Source organism: Cariama cristata, unplaced genomic scaffold, assembly GCF_000690535.1.
Source record: "Cariama cristata isolate BGI_N322 unplaced genomic scaffold, ASM69053v1 scaffold3641, whole genome shotgun sequence".
Taxonomy (NCBI): Eukaryota; Metazoa; Chordata; class Aves; order Cariamiformes; family Cariamidae; genus Cariama; species Cariama cristata.
Window position 1 is genome coordinate 1 of NW_009597366.1, and position 6,515 is coordinate 6,515.

Sequence of the window (6,515 nt, forward strand, 5' to 3'; positions counted from 1 at the left end):
AACCAAACCATTCTGTGATTCTATGATCACCTTGTAGTGTAACTTGTTAAAATGTAGCTACATGCTGGTAGTCTGTGCTGCATCACCCAGACATAGAGCCACTTACTTTTGAATTGAGCTCTTCTGTCTTATTCCCTGTGTTTCTGTAAACTGCTTGTTCTTATCATAACTTTCCCTGTGCCAGTTCCAAGTTTACTGGGCTAAAAAGGGAGTGGAAGGTTTCCTGCCCTTGTCTCTACCAGTTTTGCTTGTTATTGTCAGTATATCAGCATGGATAGTAACATCAGAGAACACCCTAGCTGCTAAAAGGCATAGCATGGATTGACTCCAAGGATAGGAGGCGAGGTGGACTAAGGGTTCCTGGCCCTCTCCTAAAGTTAAAATCACCTTTTATCTAGCTTTTTTGAAATCCTCTCACTGACAGGAGCTACAGAGCTCTTATCCCATTCTACAAAGTATTCTGAGGAGCTTTTCTCTAAAACATTTTACATCCACAAGATTTACATCCTGGATAATTTTGTCTGTGCCACATCCAGAGATTTTCAGTCCCTACGACTGAAATTGTTTTATGAGCTGTTCAAGTCATGTTTAGGATATAAAACAAAGCAACTCATTAGCTTGTATTTTACAGAGATGTAAATGAACAGGAACTTTCTCTAAACAAAATAATGTTTTCTGTGTCTTTTCAATTCATGGTTCTAGAGGACCTATAATTTTGAGCAAAGCTTTCAAAAAGGTAGCTGCGAACAAAAGCTCCTAGTGAGTTCTGTGTAATTATTTTTAAATTAGTGGCTGCTGTCAGAACAGTTTAGATTTGCACACTGAAAGCTATAACTATCAGAGATGCTATCTTGTTCAAATACCATCACGCTGTGTTTTGTTACAGTGCTAAGTAATCAAATTGGAATTTATTTCACTAGAAAGCTTTTCGAGGATAGCTGGCAAACTAAACTCTTTTCTTTCTGATGAAGACAGCTACCTTTGATCTTTGACAGCTATCTTCAGCTTGAAATCCTTGGTGCGTATTAATATGCTACTAGAAATTCTACAGTTCTAAATGTGGTTGGAATATGAGAAGAGTCTTGTTATAATATCTATGTTGCAATTGTAACTCACGGCTTCCTCAGTGTAAGTTTAAAACCAGTTTTGTGATGAAGGATCAGTACTTTGATGCTTACATTAGGTACAAATGTTTCTTGAAAAGTAAAAGAACAAACAATACCTTCATACAAATGTTCTCTTGACGCTTGTCGCGATCTGACCTTCTCCTTCCTAGCATTGTTACCCACGTCGTTGCTGTCACCTGAGGGGCAATGGGAGCATTCAAGCCTCTGTGAACTGGGAGCAGCTTGCATGTATGTCCCCTGGTTGGGGTACAACCTGTGAGCAGCAGCAGAACAGTGCTTGTACACACGTCCTGAGTAGCGATGGTGTAGCCTCCTGCCTGTGAAGGAAAGGGAGCCTGCGGAGCCATCCCATAATGAAACTGCGTGGTGGAGATAATATGACCCCTGAGCGTGCATTGTCGTCTCCAACCTGCAAATTAGTCCTGGCGCTTTTCTTTTTACTGCTTAGTTAAAATTTGTAGTTTATAGTTGGCAGGTTCAGGAAGGCTGACCTCCACTAGCTACGTCTGTCTTGTGGTTGTTTTTCGACTTTAATTGGCCTTTCCTCCTGCTCCTTATAATTGTCTCGTGGAATCGATGCCGTCAGGTCTCTGTCCTCCGCTCTGGTTCAGCCCTTGGACTATTCATTGCTAGCTGGATTGGAGTCATGAAGCTGCTTCTGTTTCTTCTTAGGTCAGAAACCTTGAGCTGTAATGTGCCTGGTTAGCACCTACATCTGGAGCAAGAAGGGTTTGGAGTTTTTCCTCTCTCAGCCTATAAATAGTGCTTTCAAGATATTTTTGCCAGGTCAAAGCTGAAATGTATTGATAGGAGCATATGAACAAGCAGGTACTGCCAGTGCTGTGCTATATATATTTTGATGTCGCAACCCAGACATTTCAGTTCGGCACCTTTCACGTACAATTAAATTCACGTACTAGAGTAAACATACCTGCAGAACATGCACTGAACACTTGCACTGCATGGGAAAGTTAAGGCTGTATAATCATCCACATCACTGCAGCTTTACGTTTTTTTGTTAAATTCTATGGAACTTCAGTTTCCATGTAGCTCTAGCCTTCATTTCATAGTAGAAGCTGTTTTGGGAGCGCTTCAGTCTGTAGCTTTTAATATTTAAAAATCTGGTTTTGACTAGCCAAATAGGTGAAGTAATAGGGTGCTAACTAGTAGTGCCAAAGTGTTGGGGTTAATGGGTCACTTCTGTATTAGGACAGAATATGTTGATACCCTTTTTCAACACATTGCATGTTTGCCTGAAGCAAGAACAAAGAGCTTCCTTAGATACACTCTTTGATCTTCACAGTTCTTCTGTTTTTCCAAGAGACTCTCACAGGGAACACCACCACCTTTTTTTTCCTGCTTTGTTTGTCATCTCACATCCAATGTACAACCACCTTCTGCCTTACCTGTTGTTGGTTGTAGCATGTTAACCTCATTTTTTCTTGGGATAGTGGCCCCAAAGTAGCTTTGCCAAAAGAAGTGGCTTTTTAAGATGACCGCAAAATAGCTTTGCCAAAAGAAGTGGCTTTTTAAGCAGTGAAATGATTTAGACAATGCGGAAATGCAACACATGGCTTCTTTAATTTGCTGTTCTCCAGCTTCTGTTGACTCAGCTCATAACCCACACATCTAGAAGTGTCCTTGGCTTCTAAGGAGACCTAGGTGGTTTAGCTTCACAAAACATGTTTAATGATCTTAGTGTGTATCGTTCACCATTCTATAGTCTTTTCTTACCCAGGAAACTGTACATCAGTCCCAGACAAAGCTGACTTATAATGGGGTTTGACCCTATATTGGTTACCAGCGTTACTAACTGGACATTGATATCCACATGTTCATTGCACAGTCCGGAAGCCCTGGTGAATTCAGAAAGCTGAAGGAAAACTGTCCTAACAGGAGTCGGGGGTTGGAAATGCTCCATAAGAACAGGGAAAAATGAGCTGCCCTTTCTTTTGAAAGAAGTGCTTTCGAGTGATCTAGATCTTTCATACCACACAACCTCATTATAGGTAGAGGTAGGTTTGTCACCTTAAAGTTGAGCATCATTTTCGATAATGTTTTCAGTTGCATATTCCTGTACCAGACTTCATGCTGAAAATAACCATTGGATGTTTCCCCTGAAACAAACTTAGAGAAGGGAACTTTGTATTTCTTAACATGGAAATGAGCTGGAATAAGTATGTTGCTTTTTTCATCATGTTTTTCATCATGAAAAACAGTGTGGCCAGCAGGACTAGGGAAGTGATCATCCCTTTGTACTCCATGCTGGTGAGGCCGCGCTTTGAATCCTGTGTCCAGTTTTGGGCCCCTCACTACAAGAAGGACATTGAGCTGCTGGAGCGTGTCCAGAGAAGAGTGACAAAGCTGGTGAAGGGCCTGGAGAACAAGTCTTACGAGGAGCGGCTGAGGGAGCTGGGGTTGTTTAGTCTGGAGAAGAGGAGGCTGAGGGGAGACCTGATCGCCCTCTACAACTGCCTGAAAGGAGCGAGGTGGGGGTTGGGCTCTTCTCCCCCCAGTAACTAGCGAAAGGACAAGAGGAAACGGCCTCAAGTTGCGCCAGGGGAGGTTCAGGCTGGACATTAGAAAGAACTTCTTCACTGTTAGAGTCGTTAAACATTGGGACAGGCTCCCCAGGGAGGTGGTGGAGTCACCATTCCTGGAGGTGTTCAAAAAACGTTTAGATGTGGCGCTTCGAGACATGGTTTAGTGGGTTTAGCGGGCATGGTGGCATTGGGTATACGGTTGGACTTGATGATCTTTGAGGTCTCTTCCAACCATAATGATTCTATGATTCTATGTTTAAAGTCTCATCATGTCTAATAAAGATTCAATTCTATAGACATGTTTTCAACCAATAGTTAAAATCTGATGTGCTGTACTATTTAAGATGTCCCTGTTGTGTTTCTGTGTAAATTCCTCACATTTGGTCAAGTATAAGACTATATAAAAACCTCAGTACTCAATCTCGGAGAGATTTGAGTCATGCAGATGCTTTAGCAGAAGATACCATTTGTACTCATCAAAGTCTACCTCAGAACTCAGATATTCTGCAGGACTTTGCCTTTCAGTGCTACTGATGGTTGTAATTGCCCCTCTTAGTGAAAAGATGGTGATTGAATCTGTCAGAATTACCTGCCTGCTATACTGGTTAGGGCAAAGATCCCATAGAAATCACATGTGTAATTACAGTTGCCATAAATGAAAAGATCAGTTAAAGGAATATGGATATATTCAACAATTTGCTGATGTTTGAATACTTTATAGAGGAAGTTGGAATTGTTTTTACCGGAAGAGGGGCCACAAAAGAATGCCCTAACTTAGTTTTATACAGACAATCTCAATTTTTGGAAAAAGAATTTCTGTTAAGGAAGATTGAAGCAATAGCATTTCTACACTGAGGAAGCACAAGTGATTAAGATATCTCCAGAGCAATATATTGAAAGTGAAATAATTTTTAAAATTTGGATCCAAATATGTTTTATTTTTTGATAATTTTTATTTTTAGATATAAAGTTTGTATTTTTTTGATAATTTTCTTTTTCCTTTCCAGAGTGAGATTTGCTTTCCAAATCCATTTTCTTTTTTACTGTCAGCTATTTTCTGATAAAGCTTTGTGCTTGATTTTTACAACCCCATTGACTTTTTGATTTGATGAGCTTTTACTCGTAATACGTTCATACAAATGTTGTGCTGAAGATTTGTCAGGAGCATGGTTTTAAGTTCGTAATGTTCCAGTACACTTACCTGAACTGTGCCAGTTCGATATAGTTGATTTTCTTACGTTTTGGTTGCAAGTAGTGATCTTTTTTAAACCACAAGTGAAATGGGTGTGCGTACAAATCCAGACAGAAGGCCAAATTTAGACTAAAACCTACATTTCTGTAAAGATTATAAAATGTCAGATATGCCACATACTTTGAGAAAAGGAAGCTGCTGTTATATCTGCCTGATGCGGACTGTACACTTGCTACATAGCCCATATTTTACATTCTTTTTGATTAATTTTCCAGTCTATTTCAGTTATCTGCCTTCTGCTTTTCTATTCATTTCCATATAAAACATCATTATTCTTTGTATAGCATGAGGCTTAGTCTCCTCTTGGATTTAATTTGCCTGGAATGATAATGGAGAAAATTGGGCATTTTCTCTCAATAACATGACCCACGTGTCTTGATTTGCTCTGAGATGATGAAAACAGAGCAGAGCTTCCTGAATGGATGTAGATCAGGACAAAATTCATCTGAACTACCCTCTCGTGACACTGATGACAAACTCTGCCAAGGTTCTATAAGAAGAGAACAGGATAAAATTTGTGAAAGTACATCCTACTCCTGTGTCTGTCTTTCCCTGTGTTTTGATTTCTTCTGGCAATTAAAAAGGTAAAACTCAATGGGTTCGGATTTTTTTTAAAGAAACTTAAAATGCAGACACAGTTTTTGAAAGCCTGCTTAACTTCTTTGAAGCTCTGATTACTTCTTTTAGAATTGCTTTCTTGTTTTTTCTGAATAGAATCATAGAATGATTGGGGTTGGAAGGGACCTTTAAAGGTCACCTTGATCTTTAAAGATCATCATCCCTGCCCCGCCATGGGCAGGGACATCTTTTGCTAGACCAGGTTGCTCAAAGCCATGTCCAACCTAACCTTGAACACTTCCAATGATAGGACATCCAACTTCTCTGGGCAACCTGTTCCACTGTCATTTTCATTTGCCTTTAAATCCTGTACAGTTTACTCTGTTTAAAAAGGAAAAACTATGTTTTTCACTGAGTTTCATCTGGGCTAGGTCATGAAATTTGTGGTGGAAGTGGTTATTTAGTTATGTTTCTGTGAAGACCCCATGGAAAATTGAAGTAATCCCTTGCTGATAAATGAAAATAATGACTGAATGTGACACAAAGAGAAATTGCTGCAACTACAAGTTGTTTGCTAAAATCAGTTATATAACAAAGCTTCTCTTTTTGATTACTGTGTGTTGTCATTTTTTCTGAATGTAAAACTCTTGGAAGTGACCAACTGCCAGCACTAACTAGAACCAGTCCTAGTATAAGTGTATACTAAGCGAGGACCCGACATACTACGTACTCTTTGGTAACCATACTGTACCAGCTTCTAGAACTTTTATAAGAAAGTATGATTGCAATGTGGAAATAATCAGAATCTAGTAGTTTTAAGCGTAATTTTGTGACTTGAATAAACATAAGAGCAGCTTTACTGATTCAGACCAAGGGCCCATCTAGCTGAGTGTTGTAAACGGACACCTAAGGAAGAGTAAGGACTGAGCATGCATATATGCATGTATGGTAATTACCCCTGATACTCTCCCAGCCTCCAGCTATTTTCAGCTCAAGGGGTTTCCTGAGCTGCTTGTGATCTTCTGTTTCACATCC